Consider the following 16,152-nt stretch of genomic DNA (forward strand, 5'->3'; position numbering starts at 1 on the left):
AAGAGGAAAGATTGAATCCAAAATTGCTAACTAGAGTGCGTGGGTGGATAAAAACGCCATCTATTAAAACATAAGGGAAAGCAGGGCTTTTGGAGGGTGGGTGTGGGAGAAGGGAGAGGCGGAGGGGCTGGTTGATGAGTTCTGGCTTGGAGCTGTTAAAGCCGAAGTGCCTTCAGAAAACTGGTAGCTAGACCTGACCAAGATCGCATTTTAAAAAATGGAAATAGGGCTAAAGAAGGAAGAATTATGAGCCATGAGCTTGACCCATGTAGAGACACTCTGAAAAATGACTTTTACGTGGTATAGATGGAAACTGCTTATCCTGAGAAGAACACTAACTTCATGATAATTAAATAATTTGAAAACCGGTAATAAAAGACAGCACAAAGCAGCCCTTCATTCAGGTTCCAGGTCATTTTCTTTTATATGGTAAAACTGGGAAATCATTAAAAGAGTACCAGTCTTGGAATCCTACAAACATAGTTCTGAATCCCAATCATGCTCCTTATTAGATGTTTGACGTTGGACAAGTTACTATTTAATCCCTCTTAGCCAGACACTTATGTGCTTTGAGGCTGACACTATTCTGGGAACTGGGAATATAATGGATAAAAGGAACACTGCCCTCAAACAGCTTAAATTTCCTTTTCTGTAAAACTAGAAGATTGCAACAAGATACTGTATACCAAACGTCCAGCAAAGTGCATTACACGGAGAGAGTATTAAAAACCTGTCACTTACTGTCTGCCAAAGATGTGCCATTCACGGGCTCATTTCATTCTTACACCTATGAGGCAGGTATTAATGTTGTCCCATTACACAGTTAGAGAAACTGAGCTTAGTTTCCTTGCCCAAATTCCCAGGGAACAAATCAAGAGTTATCGGATTCCCAAAATGCTGTACTTCAACTCCTTTGCCAAAACCAAATGAGTCCTGTAGACAAGAGCATCTTCTCTCTTAATGCTCTAAAATATGAGTAAATAAACTAGAAGCTATCATCCAAGCATGTGCCAGTTAAGTTGATGTATATGGCATTTTAAATGAACATGCGGATAATCAAAACAAGCTCATCAAGATAGCACTGGTATGAATTTCTTTAATTAATATTCCGAAAGACTGAACCAGGGATAATGTCCTACAGACGCCCTTCATCAGCTCATAGATGGCCAAGGCTGCTGTCAGACAGGGTGGCCCTGGTCTAGCTACAAAATTTCTTTCCTACCTCAAATCATTTTTTGGAAGTAGGTGGAGGGAAAAAAATTAGTGAGCCAATAACTTATAATTAAAAGTATTTTGGAAGTAATTTTCACTCTTAAATAACGGACTACAACCACTTAAAACTCATTCTGGAGTGGGAATCTTTGTTACTCTACTACCTTCTTCTTCGCTGTCGCTACTACTGTGCATATCTACTGCTCTGTCTTCTTTGCTCTAATACCACTCGAAACCTTCCTCTCTATTCCTACCACGCTGGCTTAGCCCAGGCTCTCCTCATTTCTCCCCTGGATAGGACTCAGCCACTTGTTTCTCCCTCTCCTAATCATGTTGCAATTGCCCCCAAGCCTTTAACTGATTCAGCAGTTCCTCACCACCTAAAAAATATACCCACCTTTATGTACGAACACAGGTTGTGTACAATCTTTTGACCTTCATTCCCAATACACAGAACTTCTCCAGTCCCAAAGGTGCCATGCTGTTTCACACCTCTGAGCCTCTGCACTTCATGCTTGGCATGTCCTTCCTTACGTTCATCTGATGAATTCCTACTCACCTCTAAACATGCAGCCCAGAAGTCATCTCCTCTGAGAAGCCTTTTATTACCTTTCCATGCTCCGGTCTTTATATCCCACATGATTCTGTTTATTAAAAAATCTGTCACACTCACTGACTTTTACTTGTTAACATGTTTATTTCCCCTAGTAAACTCTAAGCTCCTTGAAAGAATGAACATTATTTTATATATCTTTCCATCTCTCTACCAGAAGAGCCCTGGCATATATTGTAGTGTTCAATATGTACTGTTGCATTGACTAGAATTGAATCCAATTGTCATTATCGTGGTCACGAACACATGGTCAGGGGGCTTTCATAGGAGTATAACTTGTTGGTAGTGCTACATTTAGTGTTTAGTGTGGTAGAAGGAGAAATAGCCAAACTCCTTGTTGATTCTGATGTGAAGGAAAGGGAGTTGCTCTAAAATAGGAAGCAAAGAAAAGCTCAAGGAGACTGAAATGTGTTCATTTTGTCACTCTTGGATGCCAGAGACTGGGATTTTAATGCAGGCCAACTCACTAATCGTAGAGGTTCTGACAAATTTTCTGGGAAAAACAAAAGAAATAAGTAAAATTAAAATCTGTGGTCAGAAGGTTACAGAAAGGAAAGGCACACATTTCTGCTAGGGAATAGGAAGTGGTCTTGTCTTCCGCAGCAGAGCTGTCTAATAAATCTGGAGAGTTTTATTGACTTCATAGGCGCAAAAATAACCACCCGGAGAAGACATCGGGTTTCACTTATTTTTTTGGAAAGTAATTTTTCACAGACGCGAGGTTAAAAGAAAGTGGTTGCACGGGCCTCGGCTGTGGTGGTGTGTCTTATGGTATGCGTCATGCAACCGGGTCTCCATTCTGGGACGAAGCCCAGTTTCAGAGGGCTAAAACCTCTGTTGAAAGCAATGAGGACAGAGTGTTGCCAAAATTTTATGTGTGCAACTGTAGCTCGATTGTCTTACTGCAAGGAGAGACTTTGATCAAGAGCGTCTGCAGGGAGGGGTTTCATTAAATGCTGTTTTCAACCCTTAATTCTACAGCTTTTATGTCTACTTGTTCCTAAGTCTACCACAGACCCCGAATGGCCCTGACACAGAGAAGCCCCTCCCCAAACTAATGTCTGGCTCTCAGGCAGCCGAAGTGACTGGCATGGAAGGAGTTGTTGGGTAGAAAAGATACACAATTTGGAAGGTTTTGCTTCTATTCCCTGGTTTTTGGTCTCGTGTTAGACTATTCAAAGAGGAAAATGCTTGAACCTCTCCCCCTCCTGCCTCATGTCTGTGATTCATTAGGAAAACTTGCAAACTTCCCCTACATAAAGACAAGCTTTCCTACGAAAAGGATTGATAAGAGTGTATGTTTGTTGGATGAGTTCTTCCTCTTAAAAATGTCTGGCCAAGAATAGAAAATTCAGCCAGTCTTAGAAGGTTTAAGTGTCTATTTCTGAATTCCTTTCAATTGTCCTCATAATCATGGAAAAGATGGCAACTAAATAATGTTTTTAACATTTTACAACTTTCATGTTTGATTCTTGTGATAAATCTGCAGGAACCTTCTCCCACAGGTCAGGGAAAACTTTTTTTTCATATGATTATATTTCTTCTATAAATCAATGGGAAGGCAGGTAGAGCCGCTTTGTTGTTGGACGGCTTGCTGGTGAGTGGTGCCTCCTGTTGTGTGGGAGGCCACATCATCCTCAGAGCCCCCAGCTATCTCTATGAAACAGGACTGGGGTCTGTTGAGTGAAAAGAACAACCATTGGATTGGAATTCAGGAAATAAATACAATCTAAAACCACTCCGTCTGAAATAATCACTGTAAAAAAAATCTTATTTTAGAGATAACAAAAATAAATGGGTGGTGTTTTTTTTTAATGATTTTTTTTTTTAATTTGGGTGGGGGCTGGTAGATGAGGGTAAAGGGGATCCAACATATGGTGACAGAAAGAGAACTGACTCTGGGTGGTGAACACACAAGGTGATATATAGAAGATGTATTACAGAATTGTACACCTGAAATCTATGTAACTTTACTAACAATTGTCACCCGAATAAATGGGTGGTTTTGAAATGTGTTTTTTAGCAGGAGAATCTGGTTCAAAGGAAACCTTAAATAATAAAATAGCAAACATTTATTGAGTCCTTGGCATGCGCAGGGCACTGGGCTAAGCACTTTACATGCATAGTATTATTTAATTATATCTTCACTACTCTTAAATAGGCAGCGTTATCATTTGCAGATGAGGAAAATGAGAGATCAACTTGCTCCAGAAAACACAATATATAACCCACCATATAAAACAGATCAAAGCGGGGCTCTCGTGGTGGAATTAGGATTGGAATACCAAGAACATTTAACCCCTGGCTGTTTTCCTCCTCCATCCACCTCTTCTGTTTTCCCGAAGCAACTCCAAGGCTTTGTGGAGCAGACTTTTAGAATCCCTAAAATTCTAGGACTGCATAACCCCTAAATTTTTTTCCCCAGTTTAATGGCCAGTCATCCTAATTCTGGAAATATAAACCATAGTAATCCTCAAAATGAGCTCCTGAAGACTGGTTGTTGGCAAACCTTGCTCTTCATTAATGGGCTGACACAAAGTCACTTTTCACATACCTTTAAAGAATAGATTTTTCAAATTAGTTTGCTCCAGTAAATGTAGGGATGAAAAAGAATTGTACAGATGTAAACATTCTCATGCCATAAAATTAAATGTGTTGTTTACATCGAAACAGCAGTGCTAACGTCAGGATCAATTTCTATTTCTTGAGTGGTTAAGTTATTAAGTATTCTATAACTAACACATTTGCTTATACATTCGCGGACAAATTGTCTCTAATAAATTCAGCTAGACACGAGCAGTAGGTGTTAGAATTTTCGCGTCTCACATTAGCTAGATGTCTGTCTGGGTATTGGCTCACTCAGAGCAGGGGGTTCATCAAGGAAAGGGGGAGACTTTTGATCTCTTTGTTAGCTGTTCACAAAGGGAAAAAAACTCCACAGGCTGAACCTCTTAACTCCTAACTCACATCAGACGTCCCCAAATTGCATGATTTTAGTGTTGCTAAGGAGGGTGGAGAAACAGACTCCTTCTTACAGTGGGGTTGGGGGTGTAAATCGGTATAAAATTATTGGAGGGCAATTTGGCAATAGCTATTAAAAATGAAATGCTCATACCCTCTGACCCAATAATAATTCACCTTCTGGGAATTCATCATAGAGAAATACTCCTACAACTGCTTAAAGATATAAGTGTAAAATGATGTTTGCAAGAATATTTGTTACAGGGAAAACTGGAAAGAACCCAAATATACATTAACAGCAGTTGGTTAAGAAAAGCATGGTTTGGGCGTACAGTACAATACCATGGAGCAATTAAAAAAAAAGAAAGGTGAAAAAGAAGATCACTTTTTAAAGACTGGTGTGGAAATATATCTAAGACATATTCCTAGGTGGAAAATAGCATGCTTAAGAGTGGAGAGTATGATCCCATTTTTATAAAATAATAAATGAAATTTTAATATATGCCTTGAAAAAAATGTTAACTGGTTTTCTCAGCTGTGTGGGATTATGGAAGATTTTCACTTTCTCTGCTATATATTATTATAATGTTTCAAGTTTTATATGTATATATGAACATTTATATGCCATTACTTTTGTAATCAGAAAAAATAAATGTTTCTGTGGCTCAGTCCCCTGAGAGCCCTGTTAGGAAAGTGGAGAAGCCTAGTCCAAATCCATTAACTCTACTGGAAAACAAAGCTTAGCTGGCACTGGAACAGTGATGCCACTTAACCAAAAGGAGGACCACATGTGGGAACTCTTCCGGCCTTTAGTCATTGTAATAATTAGCCCACAGTGGAGTATCAGGAAGAAGCTAGGGAGAATAAACTTAAATTGCGGCTAGGTTTTGAATCAGCACTGTAGTGCAGAAGATATCTGAGGACCAGAAACTCCAACTAAGAAGTTCATCCTGAATGGGGAATTGCCAGGGGTAGGCAGTGTCCATAAAAGATAAAGAGGAGTTAGAGTTTAATTTTTATACTTTTATCAAGCTAAGATTTGGTGCCAGTTCTCTAGGTGAGGAGCAGCTCCCCCTGGGAGATGGGATGTGGGGAGGTCTATAGCTTATACAATGAATCGGACTCCTTTAAAAAAAATAATGCAAACTTACAGCACCAAAGTAGGTATAGGGCTTTGGAAGGGGCCCCTGAGAAGGAGGACGCTTAAGTTAAGCTTCATTAGCTTCTCAGGGATCGCTCTGTTCTAAAGCCAAGATAACATGGGAAAGTAACGGGTACACTTCCTTTTCTTTAAGAAAGATCCTGCCAAAGAGGAGTTTCCATTTCACATGTGGTGAAGCTAGAAGAAGCACCGTGAGCCCTAGGAGACTGCACGATCTGTGCTGTGGGGGATACTTGAGTTTCTGTGGATGTATAAGTTCTGGAGAAGCTCTAATTGTTGACAGTGGCAGGCACCCAGTTCTTGATGCTCATAAAACTATGGCAGTCAGAGTTGGAAAAGATGTATTAGGTCATCAATCTAGATTGGGGTCCAAGGCAGGATGGTTCACTATTGTAGTCACTCCAAGCCTTTGTCCAGGCTGCTTGGAAATGTTTTCAGGGTCTGACTCTTAAAAAGCTGTTCCTCTCCTCTGGTTCCTGGGCAAATGTTGAGGTGTTTGATGAAAAAAAAAAGAAAAAAAGAAAAAAAAAAACATTTTAGAGTTGGAGCCATAGAACTACTTAATTATATCCATTCACCTAGATTTCTATCAGTGTTTTCCAGATGAAGAAAACAATTTAGTGTAAAGAAACTCTTGTACCTCTGGTATAAATTTTCCATCATGGAAAAAAATCCCTGATTTTTTTTCCTGATTCCTTGTATTTTAACTTTGGTGGTGAGTTTCTTTTTAGCTTTAGGAGAAAAAGCAAATTTGCTTGGGTTCTCTTTAGCAAGCGTTATCAAGAATAGTAATGAGAATATTTAAAAGCTGCTTTTGTTAATGGAAAGAAAGGATTTCCTAAACATTTATTTTGACAGTTTTCCTCTATCTTTGGTAACTTAATGTTCCCCATTTTTATTTTAGGCTTCTATAGGAGCTACCAAATTTGGGAATCTGGAGGCTAAGTTTTTATTTTTTCATGTTTTCCTTTAAGTCTGTGTTGATAATGATCCTAATCTCACAAAAGATTTTGGTGGCTACGTTTTTGTAGCAAAGGAGTTGATTGTTCTAGACCAAAAGGAGAGTAGACGTGACTTATTATTGATTGATTAATGTATGCAATATATCCTTAGTGAAATCTCTGATTTCCTATGTGTGTGTGTGTGTGTGTGTGTGTGTGTGTGTGGTCTGCTTGCTTGTTCTTTATATGTTTGATGATTTATTGGGGGGTGGCCTTGAAAATACTAAAAACAATTCTCTTTTTGGTAAATAATGCTTCTAGCAAATATAAAAGTATAATGAATACTATAGTATTTGGATATTTGCATCTGAAAGTTCATTTCTATTTTAAATCAAGACAAGCAGGTATTAGTTTATTGACGCTAGTGACCTCAGCATTAGAAATAGGATCTTTCAGCAACAAGCAGCCCTCAGGAACCATTTTTTTTTTTTTTTAGAATTCACAAGACGGGCCCCTAGTTATTCAACTATCAAAAAACTGACTGTAAATGCTATCTGAGCTAAACTTAGCTGAGTTTAATTAGATTTTAGAAGTTGACTGGGAATTCATCCAAAATGTGCTCATCAAAAAACAAAGGTATTGGAAAGTAGAGGAAAGAAATAGGATTATGGGGGACAAAATTAATTTTAAACCTCTTGAAATAGAAAAGTAGTTAAAGATAGAAATACTGAAGGTAAAAAGATTTTCCTTTCATTTTAAACTGAGTTCAATACATTATGTCTCTCCCTGGGATTTTCTGTGACATTGTCCTTTCAGAAATGTGCTTGTCCCCACCAACAAATTACTAAATAGAATGGAGAATAAAAATTCCTGAAAGGTACAATGTCATTGAAAAATCACTATGAGAGTATTTTCGCAGCCCAAAATACTCAATTTGACAAAAGATTTTTTTATGATTTGTGAATGTACTTAAATGTAATCTCATGAAGAAGTTGAAATATTTTAATTGCCTGTTAAATGAATTCACTTTAGGAAAAATAATGAAATTACATGAATTTACTACTGTCCAGAAGAATATGGATTAAATAATGAAAAATCAATACTACTGGTGGCCTCGATGATGTGGGCTGTACTAAACTCCTTACTGGCAAATAAATTGTAAGTTCTTAAATGGATGGATATTGGTCCTAAACAGAACACTTTAGACATGGTTGATTTCACTAAGTGTTTGTGGAACAAATGAACATGATTGAATTCAGGTAGATCTCAGAATGTTCACTGTCTGAAATATATTTTTCTGGTTGTTAGTTATGCCCGATTTAAATAGTAACTGATCAAATGATAGCACTTGTATGTATTTACAACCCTGTCTGTGCAAATGAGCACTTTCAAATGTTCTCTGAAAATCAGTATGTCTGTATTGGTTAGGAACTTGGTTTAAAAAGAAAAACAATTAGTTTGTTCATGTAACAAAAGATTCCAGTGGTGGAATAGATCCAGCTTCTCCAACAACTTTGTCCAGAATGCCTTTCTCTCTTTCTTTTTCTAGATCCCCACTTCACTTTCTGCACTGTTTTCATTTGTAGGCAAACATGGTGGCAAAGATGGAACCAGTACAAGGAGAGTGTTTCTTTTACCATAGAAACTGGCCTCCCGTTGTCCTAGCTTGGGGCACATGCTTATCCCTGAACCATATCATAGTGCTGCAGTGGTATGCTGGTATATTAGCTTCCTGTGGCTGCCATCGCCACTTACCACAGACTGGGTGACTTAAAACACGAGAAATTTATTCTTTCACATTTCTGGAGGCCAGTTATCCAAAATCAAGGTGTCATCAGGGCAGTGCTCCCTCCAAAGGCTCTAGGGGAGATTCTTTCCCAACTTCTGGTAACTCCGGGCATTCCTTGGCTTGTGGCTGCGATAATGCAATCTCTGCCTGTGTGATTCCACTGACTCCTCTTATCTGTGGGTCTCCTCTGTGTGTCTGCGCCAAATCTCCCTCTGCCTCATCTTACACGGACACATATGATTGTATATAGAGTCTACTGGGATAATCCAGGATGATCTCATCTCAAGGTCCTTAACTTAATCACAGCTGAAAAGATCCTGTTTCCCAAATGAGGTCATATTCACAAATTCCAGGTGTTAGGACTCAAACATATCTTTTGGTGACTACCATTCAACCCACTCCAGCTGGTACATGTTTAACACTCTCTTTTCAGAAGAGGGGAAGCCATGCTATATATAGTACTTGCCTAGTTTTATAGTATAAATACAGCCACCATGGCCAATTTCAAGCTACCAATGGGTGTCACTGAACATGAAGTTGGAAAAAAGTAGTGCATTGCTGTACAGTATTTCCATCATACAGATCCAGTAGATGTAAGTAACCTCAAGAGCACAGATAATAGTAAAATGTACTCAAATAATTAGGAAATGACAAGTTTTGAGTGCCTATCAACTTTGTTTTAAATATAATTTACACAATTATAAATTCATATACCTTAAATGTTAGTAATGATTATGTTTAACAACTGACTCACAAAATTCCTAGAAATTTATGAGTTGGTTTGGATGAACTGATACGAGCCAGCGCCAACATGCCACTTAATAGAATTTGCTGATTGATCAGGCCTGAGTCACAGAGCCTAAGGCCAAGGGTCAGCAATATTCAAACCACATGAACTGAAAAGAAGGTAGGCAGTTCCTTAAGAGAAAATTGGGGTGCTATTACTTAAGAAGGAGAAAAGAATAAGGGGAAGACAGAAACAACAAAGCCACTGCTGTTTCATTGTTTAAACGTATTTTAATGATTTCAGCCTAAGGAAATCATTTTCAGCAAAGTTCAAAACAGTTTCAGGTACAAGTAGAGGAGGTGTGCGTGGATCTGCAAGTCACTCTCTCCACCGAGGGGAAAAATCAGTGTTTTTCACATTCTCATTTTACTTAGCTCATAAAATCTGTTTTTAAGCCTGAGCACTTGTATCCTAAGGTAGAGAGCTTCAGAGAAAGAGACATAAACCAATGGTCCTTTTAAAAGTATCATTTTAAACAGTTTTTTTTTTAACAGCTTTATTGAGATATGATTTGTACACCCTGCAGTTCACCCATTTCAAGTGCAAAATTCAGTGGTATTTGGAACATGTACAGCATCGTTCACCATTTACCACAATTAATTTTATAACATTTTCATCACCCCAAAAAGAAACTCTGTACCACGGCACTGTCATCTTCCAATGCCCGCCCTTTGACCCCAAGTCTACTTCTGTCTCTGTAGATTTGCCTATTCCAGGAAGTTCATATAAATGGAATCATACAATACTTTGTGACTAGCGTCTTTCACTTAGCACAATATTTTAAGGTTCATCAGTGCTGTAGCATGTATGAATATTTCATTCCTTTTTATTGCCAAATAGTATTTCACTGTATTGATACACCACATTTTGTTTATCCATTCATTAGTTGATGGACATTTGGATTGTCTTCACCTTTGGGCTATTATGACTATTATCACCTTTGGGCATTCATTGACCAAGTTTTTATGTGGACATAGTTTTCATTACTCTCAACCCAATGGTCTTTTAAATGTACGTTTTTAGCAAGGTTTCTGATTTCCCACATGCTTAAGGCAACTGCCATTTAGGAATTCAATCACGAAAGCCACATATAGACTTTTAATCTTCTTAAATATTGGGGCTCTACACCAACCCCTTATGAATTCTGGGATTGGCTCAGCCCAAAGGAGGAGTCCTGCTCCCTAACTCCAGGGAGGAGGAGGGTGCTGTTTGTCAGAAGAAAGTCGGAACTGACTTGGGTCCCACAGATCACTGTGCAGGCGTCCGTGAGGACTGGCTGCTGCACCCGAGTCCCGGCCTCACCCAGATCCGGCTCATAATAACCACAGCGTCACGTGCTCCTTCAGGGACTCTCCATAGGCAAAGATAAAGAACACAGATATAAAACCTTACTCTCTGACCTGAAAATCAGAGTCATGGGGTTTGGAAAATTTGCAGGAAAGGAGGAGAGATTTTTAGCTTTCCTGATGGAGGCCAGTGAGCGTTTCAGTCTCTCCCTTGCATGATAGGACAGTTCTTCGATGTGTCCTGCAGACCTGCGATGAAAAAAAAAAAAAGCTCTATATTAATTTATATAGCAACTTTCTTCCAAGAAATTCAGAGTGTCTCCAGCAGTCTTTTACTCATTCCCCTGAGAGACTTTGCATGAATGTGCATAAGAAATTACTTCTTTTAAAATTTACACTCCCCAGTCAGCCAGTACTGGGCAGAAATAGAACTAAACAAGCCGACCTCCTGACCAAACATTCCACTATAATATTTTCAGTGAGCTTCTATAAATCAAGGCATAGCCTTCAAAACAGGATCTCCCCATGACTCTGTTGACTGATGATTGGTCTTCCCTTCCCCTGGGGAAAAACTTTCCAAAGTTTTAGAATCCACTGGTATGGCACGTACCATGAAACTAAAGCATATCATTTGCTTACAATTGAGTGCTCAGGTGGGCCTTGAAATAGGCAATCCAGGTTTTCACACTTACAGCTCAGCCCTCCTAAAGCAGCCCAACTGAGAACCCCTCAAGAATCCTGGGACTGGCTCGACTTAAAGAGAAAGCTCTTCTCACAAACTGCAGGCAGAAAGTTGATGTCTGGTCAGTCCCCTGTCATGTTGTTACTTGCTGTGTCTCTGTGTTGCTTTTCCATGGGGCAATACTGCCCTCAGGGTCCTGCTGGTTATACTGAGGAATATACTCAGATCCAGTTTCCCAAAGCCTAACTTGGTGCCTGATGGATGAGTCTGGGAGCGCTTCCAGCAGTAGCCATGTGCGGAAACCAACCCAGCCTTCACCCCAAACCAAACACTTAGTTCTTCACGTTGGGCATTTCCTCAACACAGGCTTATTGTGAGGTTCTCACTGCCCATCTCTGAGAGAGAAACTCTCAGTCAGGGCCACATTAGCTCATGCAGAATCTCAAGGAGTCACACCTGTGCCTTTCCTCTTGCCCCCAAACACTCTGGGCTCCATAAATTCCTTCCCAGGAATTTTCAAGGAATAGGAAGTCTTAATCCAGTTAGTGAAAAAAATGTGTATTCCACTGCCCCATGCTATGTCCAGCCTCAGACATATTTTGTTTTGGTCCCCATATGCTTAACCTGAATATTATTTAAAATTTATGTTAGTTGTTAACAAGGGCTAGCTACATAGTTTCTGGGGCCCTTTGCAATAGGCCCCTTGTTAAAAATTTAAGAATTTCAAGATGGCAACGGCAGAGCATTAAACCAAACATGGAGGCCCTTCTTAGTATAATAATCCCTCAGTATCCATGGAGGATTGGTTCCAGAACCTACTCTCCATTCCCCACAGATACCAGAATCCAAGGATGCTCAAGTCCCTTATATAAAATGGCATGATATTTGCACATCACCTACACACATCCTTCTGTATAATTTAAATCATCTCTTGATTACTTATGATGCCTAATGCAATGTCAATGCTATGTAAATAGTTGTTACATTATTGTTTAGGGAGTCATGACAAGAAAAAAAGTCTGTACATATTCAGGACAGATGCCGCCATCCTAGGCCTAACTACACAGTACACGTCAGTAACAATGGAACATTTTTTCCAATATTTTCAATCCACAGTTGGATGAATCTGTGGATTTGGAACCTGTGGGTACATAGGGCAAACTGTCGGGATCTTGTGCGATTGCACAGGTGGCACGTCCATGAAGCTAGCCCTGCTGCTAACATTTAAAACACAAAAGATTCTTAGCCTCTCTTTAAAAACTGAAAAATTTGGTGACTCTAGATCTGTATCTGCAAATGGAACATAAAATTGGCTGGTGTGAGTTGCAACTTGTATTAGTTTACTAGGGGATACCATAACAAAGTACCACAGACTAAGTAGCTTAAATGACAGAAATTAATTTTCTCGCAATTCTGGAGACGAAGTCTGAGATCAAGGTGTCAGTAGGATTGATTTTTTTTCCCTCCGAGGGTCTTACTCTTTGGCTTGCCTTCTCACTGATGGCTGTCTTCTCACTGTGTCTTCCTATGGCTTTCCCTCTAGTCTCACCTGTGTTCTATTCCACTCTTCTTATAAGGACTTCACCAGTCACATTGGATTAGAAGCCACCCTAATGACCCCCTTTTAAATTAGTAATATCTTTAAAGACCCCGTCTCTGAATCCAGTCACATTCTGAGGTTCTGGGGGTTAGGACTTCAGCATATTAATTTTGGAAGGACACAACACAATTCAACCCATGACACAGCTGTTCCCCTAAAGAGGGGGTACAGTGTTCCAAGTCACTGCACTAACCCGCTCCCCAACAGTTGCCATCGGTCATCTTGTGTGTGCTGCTGTTCCTCCTCTCAGTTCACCTCTCTCATACGGAAGGGCCTGCTCCACCCATCCAGCTTATGGAATACTGAAACTGTCTTTTACAGAACAATGGCTGCACTCTCCCTCCACATCTGCAAAACTAAGGTTGCTACTCCAGTGATCCTTTGCAGGACTATAATCAGTTCCTAAAAAAAAAAAAAAAAAAACAAAGCGTACCCATTACATAGATCTAAGATTTCAGGTGCAAGGCAGAAAGAAGAAATTGCCATGAGGTATAACCGACTTCGTATTTCAGCGACTAGACTTGCAGGGTTATGGAGAGAGAGCTCTCATTTCTTCCTGGGGCTGCTCCTACTTAAAATCACCTGACAGTACCAGGGACGGCCCAAAATTTCAATGGAATCCAACCATACAGCCCCTTAGAGCGAGCATACTCCCGAAGTGGTCTTTCTACCTATTTGTAGAAATGTTAGCCGGATTATAGCTGAAAACTGCTAATTCTGGGGAAGTTTTTGGTCTTGTGCCTGGAACTATTGAAGCACATATTCACACCTACCACATGTAACACTTAGTAGCATAATTTCCAGCACAACACTTCAGTATTTTATTTTAAAAAGAAACGGAGCAGCGACTAAAGACCTGCTCACTCTGCTGCTTTTTGCAAGAGGCCCCACAAAAGGTGGATGGGACTGCTTCTGGGCTGAAAAGAGACAATTTTTTTTTTTTTTTTTTTTTTGCATTTTGCATTTTTAAAAGGAAAGGGGACACAAAAATCTTTGCTCAGAATCGGGGAACTCATGATGCTGAAACACATAACATCTGTGCCTGTGTGTAAACAGAAAAAAGTAATGTCAAATATGCAAGGTTTTCAGAAAAGAGTGCAATGATTATCCAATAAATCCCAATATTAGAGCTTGGAACAGACCGTAAAATATCTTACTCTAACCCCGCTGGTTTTAAGATATGAAAAGGGAGGTTCTAAAATTTTGAATGACTCGCCTCAGATCAGCACTCGACCTAAAATGCCGGTTTTTTCTTTCAGACTAGTGTACTTCCCACCACACCAGGTTACTTCCAAACAAGCATTGTCCTGTCAGCCTGAATTGCATGCACGAAAAACAAAACCCCGCTCTGTCTACATCACAGTCTCTATTTAGAGTCCAGAGTTGAGAAAGCAAAGGCTATTTCAGCTTCAACTCCCTTAGCAAACAGAAGAAAAGGCATCTGACCCCGTCGACTTTTCCAGCGAGGTCTCCACCGCAGCTCGCTGGCGCCGACCGCCAGTCTGACACCAGGGGGCGCAGCGTCCTTTGTCCTGACAGGCATCGAAGGCAGGCTGTGGAAGGCAGGCTGGGACTCTAAGAAAATCTGAGTTTCCCTATTTTTCATGGTTTCTCTTTGGAACCAGCCCACTCCCCAGCGCCTTCATTCATCTTAAAACCATTTTCCTTCCTCCCTGACGTTCAGATTCTTCCTTCATACCATCTTAGATTTGTGCATGTTACAGGATATTGCACATGTTTCTAGAAGGGTTTTCAAAGAAACCAGTCCTCCCCAGCTGCTCTTCCCCCGCAAAGCCTAGGAGACATGGCCAGAGCATATTATTTGCTCTTACTTGGAGGTTCCCCAATTCAGGATGTTTCTAAAGATTCTTCCAGAATGAAGGAGCCTCAGGGACAGGACCAGCTTCCTGGAAAAATTATCACATCCATCTTCTAATACCCCTCCCCTTTCCACTCAAACAAATAATAACAAACAAATGAAATTACTGGTTCTGGGAAGCTCATGCTGTGTAGCATTTATCCTCGCCCCTCTTTGTCTACCCCTGAAAAGTCTAAGATCAGCCCTTGATGTTGGATACTTATATGCAAACAGACAGGCATCCTTTCAGCCACACCTCATATCAACCCGCTGTGTACCCCAAGCAGGATAACTGCCTCCATCTGCCCTCAGCAGCTTAGTTCTGTGTGTGCTCCAGCAGACAGAAATCCACTTCCTATTCCCGAAGTATCCTACCAACGATTCATGCTCCCATCTTTCATAGATAAACGAGTATCCCCTTCCACTTTTAAGACGCATTTCTAGCCCGGCCCCTATTGAGACAACACACCCAAAATGCAAACCTTCCAATCCCCAAAATATCTCCTTTTGCAAAGAACCCTAAAAGTCCACTGTTGTGAATTGAAAGGCCACAGGGTCCTAAACAGGCCTTTGGAAAGCAGCTGCTCTATTTACATAGAGATTTCAGGTTTACACAGTCTTTTTTTTTTTTTTTTTTTTTTGTCTCTCATTTGAACCTACCAACAACCCCAAGAGATAGGCAGGGAAATCTAAACCTGAGGTTTGCCCCAGTCCCAGAGCTAGGCCAGGGTGGAGGCAGCACTGGGGTGACCGTACTGGGGTGACATTACTCGGGGGACAGCAGCCTGAGGAGAGAGATTTGTCCATTTTGCACCAAGGCCTCAAAGGAACGCAGCCATCACAAATGATCATCAGGTTATTTGCACGGAGACATCCTGTGATCTCAGGTCCTGAAAAACTGTAGCTAGCAATCAGTGGAAGCCTCGAAGGGGCAGGAGGAGAGGAAAGCAAGGGATGAGTTAATTCTGACCTGATGCTTCTTTTTATCTGTGGCCTCACTCATTCCTTTTTGTTCTCGCCATGCGCCTTAGTTACCCTGTTTCCCCAAAAATAAGACCTAGCTGGACAATCAGCTCTAATGCATCTTTTGGAGCAAAAATTAATATAAAACCCAGTCTGATATTATATTAATTATATTAGACATGGTCTTATTTTATTAAAAGATGTTTTGCTCGAAAGGACGCATTAGAGCTGATTGTCCAGCTAGGTCTTATTTTCAGGGAAACATGGTAATGTGGCGTAATGGGAGTGCTGAGCCCGG

General features: G+C 40.3%; 1 long non-coding RNA gene across 1 annotated transcript in view; it reads right to left on the reverse strand.

Moving 5' to 3' along the window:
* Window positions 1-4,247: 4,247 nt before the first annotated feature.
* Window positions 4,248-16,152, reverse strand: part of LOC117031730 (uncharacterized) — a 44,780-nt gene continuing 32,875 nt past the window's right edge. The window contains exons 2-3 of the long non-coding RNA XR_004424605.1: window positions 10,866-11,000; window positions 4,248-6,424 (exon numbers count right to left, since the gene is read on the reverse strand). This is a non-coding gene — a long non-coding RNA (uncharacterized LOC117031730). The remainder of the gene's footprint in view (window positions 6,425-10,865; window positions 11,001-16,152) is intronic.

Source organism: Rhinolophus ferrumequinum, chromosome 12, assembly GCF_004115265.2.
Source record: "Rhinolophus ferrumequinum isolate MPI-CBG mRhiFer1 chromosome 12, mRhiFer1_v1.p, whole genome shotgun sequence".
In the NCBI taxonomy this organism is placed as follows: Eukaryota; Metazoa; Chordata; class Mammalia; order Chiroptera; family Rhinolophidae; genus Rhinolophus; species Rhinolophus ferrumequinum.